The sequence below is a fragment of the Cetorhinus maximus genome, chromosome 7 (genome assembly GCF_964194155.1).
Source record: "Cetorhinus maximus chromosome 7, sCetMax3.hap1.1, whole genome shotgun sequence".
Classification (NCBI taxonomy): domain Eukaryota; kingdom Metazoa; phylum Chordata; class Chondrichthyes; order Lamniformes; family Cetorhinidae; genus Cetorhinus; species Cetorhinus maximus.
In genome coordinates, this window is record NC_135885.1 from 62,150,311 (window position 1) to 62,169,050 (window position 18,740).

General features: G+C 43.5%; 1 protein-coding gene across 2 annotated transcripts in view; it reads right to left on the reverse strand.

Annotated features, from left to right (window-relative positions):
- Nucleotides 1-18,740, reverse strand: part of LOC144682828 (PC3-like endoprotease variant B) — an 898,333-nt gene that overhangs the window by 606,247 nt on the left and 273,346 nt on the right. The window lies entirely within an intron of this gene.

Here is an 18,740-nt window from a genome sequence, read left to right on the forward strand (position 1 = left end):
TGCTTTGAAATCTAGCTCTATCAGAGATTTATCATAACAAAGTCAATCATTAGAGTTAGTGGAGCAACAGAGATAATTCATTACATCTGTTCCTGAACTGTGTGTTACTGGACAATTGTTTTGGTGCGAGAGAAAACATGTCCAGAACCATTTGAAAGCTTGACATAATTGAAATGATATGAAGTCTTTCACCTCATATAACAGAGTAAATTAGCTTATTGGAGTCAGAAAGCAACAACTTAGAATATCTTTTCAGATAATGGGGGAGAAATTTCTCTGCCACTTTACCAGGGTCTCCGCAGCATTTCTGACAAGGTTATGGTAGATGGGAGAATGCCTGCAGAAATTGATCTCCAATTTACCTACTGCACCTCCAATAGCCTGAAAAATGTATCAAACGAAGTGTCAGATATTGAATGCTTATTGGGGTCAGGGGAGAATGTCCTTTTTTATAAATATTTAACTGGTCATTGTATTTGATTTCAAATTTAAGTATCCATCAATTTGGCAACTAACCTTATCACCATTCTGTTTGTAAAAATCTTTCAGAAACACGAGTTCCCATGTGAAAGGCCAAATGTCTATTCTCATTGAGAAAAGAATTGCATTCTCCTCATTGACATGGTGATTTATTTATTTAATTGTCATGTATGAGGAAAAGAATCGTTGGGAATTTCCTCAAATTGCTCCCACTCAGCTACCATAACCTCAAAGAAAATACAATGGAGACCTTGTTTCCAGCTGTTTACACTTCAGCTTCTATTTTGGCAACCAGCGCACTTCTGAAGAGGATTGGGTGTGGAATACCACTATGTAAAATTCATCTCTTGAAAACGTATTTAGTGCAAAGTAATGGGTGCAACGTGAGGCAATTTCTTCCCCAATCTCTCTTAAGTTTATCTCTGTTAAAGGTCGAAAGAATTGAGAAAAAAGTTAGTTTTCTACTATGTAAATTGCAGGTTTCCCATTGTTTTTAATACAGGCACCAGCAATCCTACTGCAGCCAGCGATTGATAACTTTGCATTTTAAATGAGAGTTATTTTAACTATGTTGGTATTAGGTAGTCAACTTGACAAGATGAAGTCTGAAGCATGAGACTGAAAAGTTGGAGAAAGATCACAGTTGAATTCCTAAACAGTACTGGCTTCATTAAACTGAATTGTGGTATAATTCCTTAGTCCACAATCAAGATAACTAGAACATCAAGGAAGCATTTAGTAGAGATAGATAGAAGAAAGGATTATTAAAAACTGAGTAGATAAAGGGGGAACCTAACAAAATGTAGCCAGAGATCCTTAAGGAAATAAAGGAGGAAAACAGGAATTGAGAAGAGAAGTGTGATTCCAAAGATTGGATAGCTTCTAGATGATTTTCCAATTTGTAGAGAACATGACCTTCACAATTATAGACTGATGAGTTTAATATCAGCAGAACAGCAGTCATAAAATATTTGAAAGTTTTATAAAACACAACTCAGAATCAGCTATTTTAAAATTAAGAGCTAACACTAATTTAAGAATGGAAAAGTATGTCAAAAAATTACTAGACTTTAAAATGACTTGTGTTGTATGTAATTAGTAAATACATATTGTGGTTTTCAAAAGAAATGTAATAAGTCTCCTTCAAAATAATGGGCAATAGGTGTAAATAATCACAGAATTGGAAGGAGACAGTAAACTGCATCAAATAGTGGTTTTACAAAGAAAAGGCAATTATTCCACAAGAACAGAAGGGAGAAACGGCCAGTTTGTTTGGAAAAATTTGGATCTCTTGGCTTTTGAAGAATCTTCATGAATTAGGATATTCAATGCTGAATTATTTGGGAAGAGGGACTGACATTTTAAGTGATCTGAGGATGAATGGAAATTTATATGAATTGTGAGTGTGATATTTTAGCACAGTTGTTAACCTAATTTTGCATTTGTTTGAAATGAATGAATTTCATTGTTAAAATAGCAGAGGAGAACTTGAAATGAACTTACTAGCTAATGTGCTAAAAACTAAAGAGGAATTTCACATGCTCACCAAAATAGTTAACAGAGGAAATTAAACCTCAGTGAAAACTCTGAAAAGCTTTTCCTATAACTTTGAATGCAGCAGCATAAGCAAAGGTCTAGGTGTTGAAATTCAACTTTACAAGAAGGAATGCCATTCATGTAAGGAGATAGAAGAAATAATGAAATATGTTTATCTATTCAAACAGGAAAGGACGCCGCGGTATTCCAAATGAAAGAGGCACTTGACATTTGAACAATTAATACACAAACTGGCTCTGCATTGAAGGTAAAATGATTTTAAAGCAAAATTGGACCAGCACCAGACCAAAGTGAGGCTTATATCTGTGGGGCCCATTTACTTCTCTATTTGTCTATAATTTTTTTTTTAAATCATTCTTTCCGTTGTTCATTTCTTCCTTTCTTCCTGTCTTGTTTCACCTAATCAGTTACTATTTTCTGGTTCTCTTTCTAATTTGTTTTTTACTGTCACTTATTTTCAAAGGGCAATCAGGGATGGGCAATAAATGCTGGCATAGCCAGCAAAGCCCAAATCCCGTAAATGAATAAAAAATATATAAAAAAATCTATCTTCTTCTCAAGTCTCTGATTTTTTTCTCACCAATCCTTTCTCATTGCTGTTTTGCCATTTGATTTTCATTTACTATACCAGTGGTCATTTGGCTTGACCATTTTCCATTTCTAATCATGGATCTGCTTTCTCTCTATTCCTCAGGTATTATTTGGTCACCTATACAGACATTCACATACAGACATTCACACATTAGTCACAGGGAAGAATTCTCCCCCTGTCAGTGGGGGGAACGCAGGAGTGGGCACGTGCAGGCACACCTGCAATTGGCACCGCCGACCGGGGATGCACCACCATTTTACGTGGACAGGCCAATTAAGGCCCGCCCAGCATGACATCTGCCAGGAAGCACTATGCGCTCCCTGCGCGGGCGGGGAGGATGGGGGATTTCCCTCAGCCAAGAGTGCACTCTTTCACGCATGCGAGCGAAAGAGTGCACTCATCTCCCTGAGGGAGATTGGCTTCAAATGTAAAAATGGTAAAGGTACAAAAACAAACTTTCCCTGACATATCCCCTCATGTGACACTATCACATGAGTTGGGACCTGTCCATCACTTTAAATCAAACATTTATTAAATTTTTAAAAACCCTCATGAAGCCTCAACCCGCCCGTGGATGAGCTTTCATGCTTTTTCTGAAGCCCACCAGGGCTCCCGGCTTGCCCGCCAACCCTAAGGTTAGACGGGCAGGTCCATTAATAAGGTTAATGACTTTGTCAATGGCCTCAATAGGCCATTGATAGGTTGGCGGGCACACAGCTGATTCGGCTGTGCCCCCGCCGACCTGAAAATTGAAATGAGGCACAGCGACGTCCTCCATTCTGCCCAACGTCATCCCATGTGAGCGAGCGGGCCCCGCCCCCCGCAATCGTCGACCTAAAGATCCTGCCCATAGTGACCAAAAGACCATTTTATTCTGCTCCCACTATCACTATATCATTATTTCATTGTTATGAAATGTTATTTAAGCTAAGTTAGAAATAGCCACAAGCTGCAAAAATCAGTACAAAACTGTGAGTCAATTATCTAGGCAGTAAGTTAATTATTTGAAGTTATTTAAAAAATACAGATATATAGGCACGGGTTTTGCGGTAGTAAAGACAGAAAAACCATCAGCATTCATGGTCATTACTCCTTTGAGGCTGACATCATCTTCCAGTGTTTCAGATGCACAGTTAAATGTGGAAATCTAGATATTACTGTCAGTGATTCTGCACTTATTTAGACGGTGCATTGTTGAAGTCCCACAGATTATAATCAACTGGAAATCATTGAACTGATGAGAACTTTCACTCTTATGCTCTTAGCCTCGCTGTAAGAGCCATGAAAAGGTACACCTTATTGAATGAGATTTAACTAGCTTTTTAACAATGTATTAAGTTTATAATTACTGTTAATCACCCTCACTGGCCCTGAAAAACGATTTTTTCATTTGTTGAATACCAAATATCTCCATTATAAAAAAACGTATTTTAATTTTTAAAGCGTTGCTTATGATATTCTACCTTCTACATTAATCCATTTGTATGTTTCAATAATTTATTTCACTATCTGTAAAATCTAAAACTTACAAGTGAAGGAGTTCAGCAGTTTTACCTCCTGGTTTACTGTTGGTGAAAATACTTCAATGTGATTGGTGACTTACTCTGTTTGATGACATCACTGTTGCTGGACTCCTGGTGATCCCCTTGACTTAGTGGAAGATTCAAACTAATGCTGGAAAAGAGGAAATCCATGCCACACAGATCACTAAATCTTTGTGGGCATATTCCTTTGAGGTCAGTGCAAATGTCATTGCTTTGTCATTGACCGCAAACTCCAGCCCACTGTCAGTAATCAAAAGAAGTATAGAGTGCCTTCAAAACTCATTATAGAATTGAATAGTTCAATTTAACTATATAAAACTCTTGTTAGGCCATAGCTAGAGTATTGCATGCAGTTCTGGAATCCACATTGTAGGAAGAATGTGATTGCACTAGAGAGAGTGTAGAGGAGATTTACCAGGATGCTGCCTGGGCTGGAGAGTTTTAGTTATGAGGGGAGATTGGATGGACTGGGGTTATTTTCTCTGGAGCAGAGGAGATTGAGGGGGGACATGATTGAGGTGTATAAAATTATAAGGGGCTTAGATAGGGTAGACAGGAAGGAACTTTTCCCCTTGACGAAGGGATCAATAACCAGGTGGCATAGATTTAAGGTAAGGGGTTGGAGGTTTAGAAGGGATGTGAGGAAGAATTTTTTCACCCAGAGGGTTGTGGGAATCTGGAACTCACTGCCGGAAAGGGTGGTAGAGGCAGATACCCTCATTGCATTTAAGTAGTATTTGGATGTAACTTGCGATGCCATGGCATAGAAGACTATGGGCCTAGTGCTGGAAAATGGGATTAGAATAGTTAGGTACTTGTTTGACCAGCGCAGACTCGATGGGCTGATGTGCCTTTTCCTTTGCTGTAGACTCTATAAATCAGTGACAAAATGATTACAAATTAACCTGCTTTGTCAAGACATGAGTGATAATATTATAAATTTACTCTCCCAGCAGGAAACCTCATTCTATGGGAGTGCATATGGAAACTTCTATTATATGCCCCAGGGTCTTCTGAACTCATGCGAGGCACACACTTGAATTCCCAACATATACCTTATAGGCCAAGGCTTTGCCTGAGTAGGGTGCAATATAGTGGTAATGCTATTGAACTATCCAGATTTCAAATACCATCATGGAAATTTGATAATTCGAATTCAGTTGTTAAAAATCTGGAACCATTAAGTTAGTGTCAATAAAAGTGACCATGGAACAGTCGGATCGTCATAAAAACCCAATTTGTTCACTAATGTTATTTAGGGGACAAAATCAGTTGTATGTACCCAGTAGTGGTTCAAGAGATCTCCAAGAGATGTGTAATAATGTCACTTCTAAAAAATGAATAAAATTAAAAAAATGTAATACGAGCCTTGCAACCTCCATGACAACTGCTTTATATAATTGAAATATACTTTGAAATCATGAATCATGAAGGGAGTTAAGATAGTGAAAATGGACTAGTTCTTTGTGCTGAATTGGAAAATGAGAACTAACATATTATTTTAAACTAAAGATGTCTAATACTAAATGCAATTTATGGAATAACGACTCCATTTAAGAGCTGTAGTCTGCTAATTAGTATAATGAATCAAGATAGTTGCTGTACTAAAAAAGAAAAGGTATATGATTTACTAATGAGTGAAGGGATATGGCTTAGTGCTAAAGTCAATGAGATGAAAATGATCTGAGCAGGTACTAGATAGGAGTCTATGCAAAAGGTCAAGATAGAAAGGTTGTTTCCCTCTTTCTCAGTTCTACCTTCTGCTATTAGAATTATGGAGACTACAAATCAGGAGGCCATTTCAACTGCATCTATTTACTGTAATTCATTTTCTTCATTCTTCCCATGTATCTTTTTTAAAAATTTACTCATTGAGGGGATGCAGGCGTCGCTGGTGGGACCAGCATTTGTTGCCCAATCCTAGGTGGTGGTGAGCTACCTTCTTGAACCACTGCAGTCCATGTATTGTAGGAATATCCACAGTGCTGTTAGGAAGGGAGTTCCAGGATTTTGACCCAGCGACAGCAAAGGAATGGCAATGTAGTTCCATGTCAGGATGGTGCGTGGTTTAGAGGGGAGCTTGAAGGTCATCTGTTCCTGTGCACCTCTGCTGCCCTTGTCCATCTATGTGGTAGAGGTTACGGGTTTGGAAGGTGCGGTCAAAGGAGCATTGGTGAGTTGATATATATAAAATATACATGGCACTTAATAGATTTCATTTTCATTGATATTATAGTCCTTGATCAAAAACAATTTATGATAAAGTGTAATTCTCTGTGTAAAACAATTCTTCCAACATCCTCCTTTTTTTCTAGTGAAAAACTTTAGTCCATGCCATCACATAACTGAACCACAGATGTGTGGATGAGTTGTGCACTAAATACAGTGAACATTTTACCCCAAAGCATCTGGCATCAACGTAGTTTGCAACACAAACCTTCTACAGCAATTCAACATCAATAACTTACCTCGTTTTGTTTTTAAATGGATAACTCATAGCTGGCTGAGATGTCACAAGGTCATCACTGTGCGTGTGATGATGCCATTATAGACACATTATTATTAAACTGAATGGCAGTTAAATTTATCTTGGCCAGTAGCATAAAATGGTTGACAGTGAATTGGCAGCTTTTTCAATAATGGTGATGACAATCTGGCAGAGGTTAAAATGGGCTGTGGTCTCACCATTACTGGTTTTACACTATCACTCTGGGTGAATTTCTACTCCAATGCTCCTATGGACTAAAGGAAAATATGATGTAACAAGAACAATGTTTTGGTTTGCTTTATTTTATTAGAATATGTGAAAGATTTTGAGTAATGCAACTGCAGTTTGGGATTTATAGAGCGCAGTCTCATCCGAAGGTTATATAATAGGGCAGTTTATCTCAAAGATTTTCCACACCATTGTCATTAAAGTCAGTTTTTAATATCTTACACCCACTACTATGGAGAAATCTCTCAGCTTCCTCCACAGCTAATATAGTCAATTCAACAGCTTCTGTTCACACCTGACATCTACTTCCATTGATATTCACAGTCTACAAGAGAAAACTTCAAGAGGCTCCATTCTGAAAGCTAATGTCTAAATTATTATGAAATGCACCTACCTCATTAAAGAAGCTGTAACAGATAAAGTCAGATTCTAAACTTCACCACCCTCTTAATTAATGACTATGATAGCAATCCAAATAGAAATCATGTAATTAAATGTGTTAAAGTTTAAGAAGGGAAGAAAGCAACTAAATAAAATTTCCAGTAAACTTCACTGTTAATAAAGCCTATTTAAACAAGTGTCATTTCTTAGGTCTATTGTTTAATCTGCCATTTTTTTTACAAGATTAGCAGAAAAACAGGTCAATGACTGATCTAGTAAAAACAAGATTGTCACATTTTTGGAAAAAAGTGTTTACCTCAAAAGTAATTCCCAGTTAAACTGAAGGAAAATTTTGTTTAAATGATCTTTATTTGTAAATTTGCATAAAAAGCCTTTATAAATTACAGCTATGCAACATCAATACTTAAATATCTTTAATGAATGTGGAAGAAATCCATTGTTACCTCTAAACTTGATGATTTCAACACACACTAGCCTTTGTCGCTCACATTCTACCCTCCATAAACTTGAGATCATCCAATACTCTGCTGCCTGCAACTTAATTTGTACCTTTCCCTATCACCCCTCTCCTCGCTGACATATATTGGCTCTCAGTCAAGCAAAGTCTTGATTCTTGGTTTAATGAAGGGTGCTGGAGGGCATGCCAGGAGCAGCACCAGGCATACCTAAAAAATGAGCTATCAACATGGTGAAGCGTCAACAGAGGACTACTCGAATGCCAAATAGTGGAAGCAGTATGCAATAGAGAGAGTAAAGTGATCCCACAACCAACGGCTCAGACCCAAGCTCTGCAGCCCTGCCACATCCAAGTGTGAATGGTGGAGGACAATTAAAAAACTAACTGGAGGAGAAAGCTCCTCAAATATCCAAATCTTCAATAATGTGGGAGTCTATTACATCAGTGCGAAGACCAGGCTGAATCATTTGCAATCATTTTCAGCAAGCAGTTCCGAGTGGATGATCCATCTCAACCTCCTCCTGAGGTTCCCAGCATCACAGACTTCAGCTGATTCAATTCACTCCATGCGATATCAAGAAATGGCTGAATGTACTGGATAATGCAAAAACTATGGGCCCTGACAACGTTCTAGCAGTAGTACTGAAGATTAGGGGACAAGTTCTTAGAGCAGCATGTTCTAGAGCCAAACAGGGAGCAGGCTATTCTAGACCTGGCAGTGTGTAATGAGGCAGGATTAATTAATGCCCTCATAGTAAAGAGCCTGTGATTATAACATGATTGAGTTTTGCATTCTGTTTGAGGGGGAGAAAAGTGTGGCTAAGACTAGTGTTTTAAACTTAAATAAAGGTGACTTCAAGGGCATAAAGACGGAGCCGCCTAAAGCCCTGGCTAAACAATTAGGTTAAGGGGTAGGTCAGTAGAGATTCAGTGGCAGACATTTAAAAAGGTATTTCATAATACTCAGCAAAGATATATGCCAGTAAAAATCCATGCTGGCTCTTCCTTATCAACCCATATTTTTCCACGTGACTACTAATTCTGTCCTGAATAATTGTTTCTAGAATCTTGCCCACCAATGAAGTTAAACTGACTGGTCTGTAATTGCTGAGCTTATCCTTACAACTTTTTTTGAACAAGGGCGTAATGTTTGCGATTTTCCAGTCCTCTGGCACCACCCGAGTCCAGGGAAGATTGAATGATTATGGCCAGTGCCCCTGTAATTTCTACTTTCACTTCCTTCAATATCCTTGGATGCATCTCATCCGGTCCACAATTCCTCATTTCCTCATCCATCTGGGATGGCCCATTACAGTGTCCCCTTGTCCATGATCGTATAGTAAAAGTCACCAACAATAAACTTTCCATAACATCTTTATCCAAAAATATATTCAAATATACAAATAGGAGTGAACAATTCATCTTGGTGCGTTCCCTTAATGCCTGTCTTGCCTGGCCTATTGCTCCTCTGCAGTTCTACCCCAGTGGCCTCAGCATGGCTGGTGGAAGGTGACTGACTCTCTCTGGGAGAGAGAGCAGGTGGCCTTGCAGGAAGGACTTGAGCAGCTCTGAGTCACGAGAGCCCAACTTTGAACTGCATCATCTTGCCATGGGAGGGAGCAGTCTGGTCAGATGTTGCTCCTGGTATTGATTTGGAAAGGAATATTCGCCTAGTGCCTAAATTCTGTGAGGAAAGAATTGAAATGCATTTTGTAACACTTGAGAAAGTTGCTACAAAGTTAGATTGGCTAAAAGAACTTTGGACAATTCTACTTTTTAAATTTATTCTTTCATGGGATGTGGGCGTCAATGGTAAGGCCAGCATTTATTGCCATCCCTAATTGCCCTTGAACTGAGTTGTTTGCGGAAGCATTTCAGAGGGCATTTAACAATCAACCACATTGCTGTGGGTCTGAAGTCACATCTAGGCCAGACTAGGCAAGGATGGATTTCCTTCCCTAAAGTACATTAGTGAACTAGATGGATTTTCACAACAATCAATAATAGTTGGCATGGTCACCATTACTGTGACAGGCTTTATATTCCAGATTTATTAATTGAATTTGAATTCCACCAGTCGCCTTGGTGAGTTTTGTACTCATGCCCCAGAACAATAGCCTAGGTCTCTGGATTATTAGCCCAACGACATTACCACAACATCACAATCTCCCCAAAGCGTTCTGGAGGTTTATTCGACTCTTTCAGGTGAGTAGTCCACAGACTATGATACAGTTAAGAGTGTTCTACTTAATGCATATAAGTTAGTTTTAGTAGCTTATAGACAAAAGTTTAGAAAATTGAGGAAGAGACAGAATCAGACTTTTATGGAATTTGCTAGAGAAAAATAAATGGTATTTGATCAATGGTGTAGGGCGATGAAGTTTGATTAAGATTTTGAAAAATGTAGAGATGTGTTATTAATGGAGGAATTTAAAAGCAGCATTCCTTTAGTAATTAGGTCCCATCTAGAAAACGATAAAGTTTCTAAAATAAGAGAAACAACAGTTTTGGCTAATGGTTATGAATTGTCCCTAAAGCATTGACGTGGCGGCAAACCTTTGCTTGCAAACCCACACAGAAACTGGATAGATGAGAGATGTGATAGTGAACTGAACACTAATTACAATAAGGGGGATAGCAGAAATGAAAAGATAGATGTTTCTCAGGGTAGTGAAAAAGACAATGTGGAGAATAAATCTGAATCAAGGAGGCCAACATGTTACTTTTGCCATAAGACGGGGCATGTAAAAGGCAACTGCTGGAAATTAAAGACTAAGCCTTCAATTTGGGGAGCATCTAGCATTTCTCCACAAAATGTTGTACCAGTGAGTGAAGCTTGTGACAAACCGATACTATCTATTTATAGTAGGTATAAATCAGAACATAAGAGATTATGGGAGTTTTACATTCGGGAGTGAAGAAACTCCATTTTTGTCTGATAAGGGAGCCTAACAGATAGTTATCCTTCGAGATACGGGGTGGGCTCAAAGCTTAATATTAGAAGACGACATGAATTCTCTCCAGAGAGTTTACTAAACTAAAGTACATTGATACAGGGTATTGATGGAAATTGTTTACCTGTTCCATTGAGCCTTAGTCAATGGGTCCATTTTTGGTGGAGTGGTGTCCAAATTACCTATTAATGATGGTGATTTCATGTCTTGGGAATGACCTTGCAAGAGATAATGTGCTACTATCTCCAGGGATGGTAGACAACTCCATTAGTACTGACAATATACCAAAGAAATCAGACACTTTTCATAAAGTTAAAAACAAAAAGCTAAAAGCTACTGCGGATGCTGGAAATCCAAAACAAAATAAAAACAGAATTACCTGGAAAAACTCAGCAAGTCTGGCAGCATCGGTGGAGAAGAAATCAGTCAACGTTTCGAGCCCTCATGGCCCTTCAGCAGAACTGAAGCATAGTTTCAACAAGGGAGAAATATAAATTGGTTTAAGGTGGGTGGGGGGGAAGAGACACATTGAGGGTGTGGTGTGAGCAGATAATCAAAAGATGTCAGAGACAAAAGGGTCAAAGAGGTGTTGAAGGTGGTGGTCTTTGTCTGAGAAAAGTGCTAATTAAGAATGCAAGACAGGATATTCAAAGTACAGCTCTAGTGGGGGTGGGGTGGAAAGACTAAAGGTTTTAGTTTTAGATTTAAAAATAATGGAAATAGGTGGGGAAAGAAGAATCTATATAAATTATTGAAAAAAAAGGGCGGGTGGGGGGGGGGAAAGAAACGGGGTGGGGATGGGGGGAGGGGGAGTTTAAGATCTAAAGTTGTTGAATTCAATATTCAGCCCAGAAGGCTGTAAAGTGCCTAGTCGGAAGATGAGGTGCTGTTCCTCCAGTTTGCGTTGGGCTTCACTGGAACAATGCAGCAAGCCAAGGACAGACATGTGGGCAAGAGAACAGGGTGGAGTGTTAAAATGGCAAGCGACAGGGAGGTTTGGGTCTTTCTTGCGGACAGACCGCAGGTGTTCCGCAAAACGGTCGCCCAGTTTGCGTTTGGTCTCTCCAATGTAGAGGAGACCGCATTGGGAGCAACGAATGCAGTAGACTAAGTTAGGGGAAATGCAAGTGAAATGCTGCTTCACTTGAAAGGAGTGTTTGGGCCCTTGGACGGTGAGGAGAGAGGAAGTGAAGGGGCAGGTGTTGCATCTTCTGCGTGGGCATGGGGAGGTGCCATAAGTGGGGGTTGAGGAGTAGGGGGTGATGGAGGAGTGGACCAGGGTGTCCCGGAGGGAACGATCCCTACGGAATGCCGTCAAGGGGGGTGAAGGGAAGATGTGTTTGGTGGTGGCATCATGCTGGAGTTGGCGGAAATGGCGGAGTATGATCCTTTGAATGCGGAGGCTGGTGGGGTGATAAGTGAGGACAAGGGGGACCCTATCATGTTTCTGGGAAGGAGGAGAAGGCGTGAGGGAGGATGCGCGGGATATGGGCCGGACACGGTTGAGGGCCCTGTCAACGACCGTGGATGGAAAACCTCGGTTAAGGAAGAAGGAGGACATGTCAGAGGAGCTGTTTTTGAAGGTAGCGTCATCAGAACAGATGCGACGGAGGCGAAGGAACTGAGAGAATGGGATGGAGTCTTTACAGGAAGCGGGGTGTGAGGAGCTGTAGTCGAGGTAGCTGTGGGAGTCGGTAGGCTTGTAATGGATATTGGTGGACAGTCTATCATCAGAAATTGAGACAGAGAGGTCAAGGAAGGGAAGAGAAGTGTCAGAGATGGACCATGTGAAGATGATGGAGGGGTGGAGATTGGAAGCAAAATTAATAAATTTTTCCAGGTGCCGACGAGAGCATGAAGCAGCACCGAAGTAATCATCGATGTACCGGAGAAAGAGTTGTGGGAGGGGGCCGGAGTAGGACTGGAACAAGGAATGTTCCACATACCCCATAAAGAGACAGGCATAGCTGGGGCCCATGCGGGTACCCATAGCCACACCTTTTATTTGGAGGAAGTGAGAGGAGTTAAAGGAGAAATTGTTCAGTGTGAGAACAAGTTCAGCCAGACGGAGGAGAGTGGTGGTGGATGGGGATTGTTGGGGCCTCTGTTCAAGGAAGAAGCTAAGGGCCCTCAGACCATCCTGGTGGGGGATGGAGGTGTAGAGGGATTGGACATCCATGGTGAAGAGGAAGCGGTTGGGGCCAGGGAACTGGAAATTGTTGATGTGACGTAAGGTGTCAGAGGAATCACGGATGTAGGTGGGAAGGGACTGGACAAGGGGAGAGAGAAGGGAGTCAAGATAACGAGAAATGAGTTCCGTGGGGCAGGAACAGGCTGACACGATCGGTCTGCCAGGACAGTTCTGTTTGTGGATTTTGGGTAGGAGGTAGAAGCGGGCCGTCCGAGGTTGGGCGACTATCAAGTTGGAAGCTGTGGGAGGAAGATCTCCAGAGGAGATGAGGTCAGTGACAGTCCTGGAAACAATGGCTTGATGTTCTGTGGTGGGGTCATGGTCCAGGGACAGGTAGGAGGAAACGTCTGCGAGTTGATGCTCAGCCTCCGCGAGGTAGAGGTCAATGCGCCAGACAACAACAGTACCACCCTTGTCAGCGGGTTTGATGACGATGTTGGGGTTGGACCTGAGAGAACGGAGTGCAGTGAGTTCAGAGAGAGACAGATTAGAATGGGTGAGAGGAGCAGAGAAATTGAGACGGCTAATGTCACGCCGACAGTTCTCAATGAAAAGATCAAGAGAAGGTAAGAATCCAGAGGGAGGGGTCCAAGTGGAGGGAGAATATTGGAGGTGGGTAAAAGGATCCGTTGAACGGGGAGAGGACTCCTGCCCAAAGAAGTGAGCACGGAGACGAAGACGGCGGAAGAAGAGTTCAGCATCATGCCGAGCCCGAAATTCATTGAGATGAGGGCGTAAGGGTATGAAACTAAGTCCTTTGCTGAGCACTGAACGTTCAGCATCGGAGAGGGGAAGGTCAGGGGGTATAGTGAATACGCGGCTGGGGCTGGGATTGGAAGATGGGGTGAGGACGGAGGGACAAGCAGGGGTGGAGGGTCCCCGATGGGTGTTGGAGTCGATGAGTTGTTGGAGCTTGCGTTCCTTAGCACTTGAGAGAAAGAGAAAAAGTTTCTTGTTGAGGCGACGGATGAGGCGAAGAATAAAATGAAACTGGGGGCACGCGCAGCTTTGAAAAAGGGTGCGGCGGTGCTGCTGGAGGGAGAGGTCAAGTGTGTTCATATGGCGGCGCATGGCACTGAGTGTGGATCTCAGAATGCGACGGGAACAGCAGTCCGAGAAACGTTTTATGTCCCGGAGATACCTGTAATCCTGGGTGGGTTCGAAACAAGAGGGATGGAATTTCAGTTGAAATCCACGTGGGGTGAGTCGGAGACGGAGACAGTCACTGAGAAAGGAGATATGGCTGTGAAAGCGGGTTTTAGTAAACACCTTGTCAAACACCAGGAGAGAAATGGAAAGCAATGAAGGTGAGCAGGGCAGAAGAGACAGTCGGAAATCCTGTCGGAGGACAGAACCATACTTCTTCCAAGAGGGCATTTTTTTGAAGAGAGGTGGCAGTCAATCAAACACAAAGATAAAAACAAAAAGCTAAAAGCTACTGCGGATGCTGGAAATCCAAAACAAAATAAAAACAGAATTACCTGGAAAAACTCAGCAAGTCTGGCAGCATCGGTGGAGAAGAAATCAGTCAACGTTTCGAGCCCTCATGGCCCTTCAGCAGAACTGAAGCATAGTTTCAACAAGGGAGAAATATAAATTGGTTTAAGGTGGGTGGGGGGGAAGAGACACATTGAGGGTGTGGTGTGAGCAGATAATCAAAAGATGTCAGAGACAAAAGGGTCAAAGAGGTGTTGAAGGTGGTGGTCTTTGTCTGAGAAAAGTGCTAATTAAGAATGCAAGACAGGATATTCAAAGTACAGCTCTAGTGGGGGTGGGGTGGAAAGACTAAAGGTTTTAGTTTTAGATTTAAAAATAATGGAAATAGGTGGGGAAAGAAGAATCTATATAAATTATTGAAAAAAAAGGGCGGGTGGGGGGGGGGAAAGAAACGGGGTGGGGATGGGGGGAGGGGGAGTTTAAGATCTAAAGTTGTTGAATTCAATATTCAGCCCAGAAGGCTGTAAAGTGCCTAGTCGGAAGATGAGGTGCTGTTCCTCCAGTTTGCGTTGGGCTTCACTGGAACAATGCAGCAAGCCAAGGACAGACATGTGGGCAAGAGAACAGGGTGGAGTGTTAAAATGGCAAGCGACAGGGAGGTTTGGGTCTTTCTTGCGGACAGACCGCAGGTGTTCCGCAAAACGGTCGCCCAGTTTGCGTTTGGTCTCTCCAATGTAGAGGAGACCGCATTGGGAGCAACGAATGCAGTAGACTAAGTTAGGGGAAATGCAAGTGAAATGCTGCTTCACTTGAAAGGAGTGTTTGGGCCCTTGGACGGTGAGGAGAGAGGAAGTGAAGGGGCAGGTGTTGCATCTTCTGCGTGGGCATGGGGAGGTGCCATAAGTGGGGGTTGAGGAGTAGGGGGTGATGGAGGAGTGGACCAGGGTGTCCCGGAGGGAACGATCCCTACGGAATGCCGTCAAGGGGGGTGAAGGGAAGATGTGTTTGGTGGTGGCATCATGCTGGAGTTGGCGGAAATGGCGGAGTATGATCCTTTGAATGCGGAGGCTGGTGGGGTGATAAGTGAGGACAAGGGGGACCCTATCATGTTTCTGGGAAGGAGGAGAAGGCGTGAGGGAGGATGCGCGGGATATGGGCCGGACACGGTTGAGGGCCCTGTCAACGACCGTGGATGGAAAACCTCGGTTAAGGAAGAAGGAGGACATGTCAGAGGAGCTGTTTTTGAAGGTAGCGTCATCAGAACAGATGCGACGGAGGCGAAGGAACTGAGAGAATGGGATGGAGTCTTTACAGGAAGCGGGGTGTGAGGAGCTGTAGTCGAGGTAGCTGTGGGAGTCGGTAGGCTTGTAATGGATATTGGTGGACAGTCTATCATCAGAAATTGAGACAGAGAGGTCAAGGAAGGGAAGAGAAGTGTCAGAGATGGACCATGTGAAGATGATGGAGGGGTGGAGATTGGAAGCAAAATTAATAAATTTTTCCAGGTCCCGACGAGAGCATGAAGCAGCACCGAAGTAATCATCGATGTACCGGAGAAAGAGTTGTGGGAGGGGGCCGGAGTAGGACTGGAACAAGGAATGTTCCACATACCCCATAAAGAGACAGGCATAGCTGGGGCCCATGCGGGTACCCATAGCCACACCTTTTATTTGGAGGAAGTGAGAGGAGTTAAAGGAGAAATTGTTCAGTGTGAGAACAAGTTCAGCCAGACGGAGGAGAGTAGTGGTGGATGGGGATTGTTGGGGCCTCTGTTTGACCCTTTTTCAAAGCTGCGCGTGCCCCCAGTTTCATTTTATTCTTCGCCTCATCCGTCGCCTCAACAAGAAACTTTTTCTCTTTCTCTCAAGTGCTAAGGAACGCAAGCTCCAACAACTCATCGACTCCAACACCCATCGGGGACCCTCCACCCCTGCTTGTCCCTCCGTCCTCACCCCATCTTCCAATCCCAGCCCCAGCCGCGTATTCACTATACCCCCTGACCTTCCCCTCTCCGATGCTGAACGTTCAGTGCTCAGCAAAGGACTTAGTTTCATACCCTTACGCCCTCATCTCAATGAATTTCGGGCTCGGCATGATGCTGAACTCTTCTTCCGCCGTCTTCGTCTCCGTGCTCACTTCTTTGGGCAGGAGTCCTCTCCCCGTTCAACGGATCCTTTTACCCACCTCCAATATTCTCCCTCCACTTGGACCCCTCCCTCTGGATTCTTACCTTCTCTTGATCTTTTCATTGAGAACTGTCGGCGTGACATTAGCCGTCTCAATTTCTCTGCTCCTCTCACCCATTCTAATCTGTCTCTCTCTGAACTCACTGCACTCCGTTCTCTCAGGTCCAACCCCAACATCGTCATCAAACCCGCTGACAAGGGTGGTACTGTTGTTGTCTGGCGCATTGACCTCTACCTCGCGGAGGCTGAGCATCAACTCGCAGACGTTTCCTCCTACCTGTCCCTGGACCATGACCCCACCACAGAACATCAAGCCATTGTTTCCAGGACTGTCACTGACCTCATCTCCTCTGGAGATCTTCCTCCCACAGCTTCCAACTTGATAGTCGCCCAACCTCGGACGGCCCGCTTCTACCTCCTACCCAAAATCCACAAACAGAACTGTCCTGGCAGACCGATCGTGTCAGCCTGTTCCTGCCCCACGGAACTCATTTCTCGTTATCTTGACTCCCTTCTCTCTCCCCTTGTCCAGTCCCTTCCCACCTACATCCGTGATTCCTCTGACACCTTACGTCACATCAACAATTTCCAGTTCCCTGGCCCCAACCGCTTCCTCTTCACCATGGATGTCCAATCCCTCTACACCTCCATCCCCCACCAGGATGGTCTGAGGGCCCTTAGCTTCTTCCTTGAACAGAGGCCCCAACAATCCCCATCCACCACTACTCTCCTCCGTCTGGCTGAACTTGTTCTCACACTGAACAATTTCTCCTTTAACTCCTCTCACTTCCTCCAAATAAAAGGTGTGGCTATGGGTACCCGCATGGGCCCCAGCTATGCCTGTCTCTTTATGGGGTATGTGGAACATTCCTTGTTCCAGTCCTACTCCGGCCCCCTCCCACAACTCTTTCTCCGGTACATCGATGATTACTTCGGTGCTGCTTCATGCTCTCGTCGGGACCTGGAAAAATTTATTAATTTTGCTTCCAATCTCCACCCCTCCATCATCTTCACATGGTCCATCTCTGACACTTCTCTTCCCTTCCTTGACCTCTCTGTCTCAATTTCTGATGATAGACTGTCCACCAATATCCATTACAAGCCTACCGACTCCCACAGCTACCTCGACTACAGCTCCTCACACCCCGCTTCCTGTAAAGACTCCATCCCATTCTCTCAGTTCCTTCGCCTCCGTCGCATCTGTTCTGATGACGCTACCTTCAAAAACAGCTCCTCTGACATGTCCTCCTTCTTCCTTAACCGAGGTTTTCCATCCACGGTCGTTGACAGGGCCCTCAACCGTGTCCGGCCCATATCCCGCGCATCCTCCCTCACGCCTTCTCCTCCTTCCCAGAAACATGATAGGGTCCCCCTTGTCCTCACTTATCACCCCACCAGCCTCCGCATTCAAAGGATCATACTCCGCCATTTCCGCCAACTCCAGCATGATGCCACCACCAAACACATCTTCCCTTCACCCCCCTTGACGGCATTCCGTAGGGATCGTTCCCTCCGGGACACCCTGGTCCACTCCTCCATCACCCCCTACTCCTCAACCCCCACTTATGGCACCTCCCCATGCCCACGCAGAAGATGCAACACCTGCCCCTTCACTTCCTCTCTCCTCACCGTCCAAGGGCCCAAACACTCCTTTCAAGTGAAGCAGCATTTCACTTGCATTTCCCCTAACTTAGTCTACTGCATTCGTTGCTCCCAATGCGGTCTCCTCTACATTGGAGAGACCAAACGCAAACTGGGCGACCGTTTTGCGGAACACCTGCGGTCTGTCCGCAAGAAAGACCCAAACCTCCCTGTCGCTTGCCATTTTAACACTCCACCCTGTTCTCTTGCCCACATGTCTGTCCTTGGCTTGCTGCATTGTTCCAGTGAAGCCCAACGCAAACTGGAGGAACAGCACCTCATCTTCCGACTAGGCACTTTACAGCCTTCTGGGCTGAATATTGAATTCAACAACTTTAGATCTTAAACTCCCCCTCCCCCCATCCCCACCCCGTTTCTTTCCCCCCCCCCACCCGCCCTTTTTTTTCAATAATTTATATAGATTCTTCTTTCCCCACCTATTTCCATTATTTTTAAATCTAAAACTAAAACCTTTAGTCTTTCCACCCCACCCCCACTAGAGCTGTACTTTGAATATCCTGTCTTGCATTCTTAATTAGCACTTTTCTCAGACAAAGACCACCACCTTCAACACCTCTTTGAC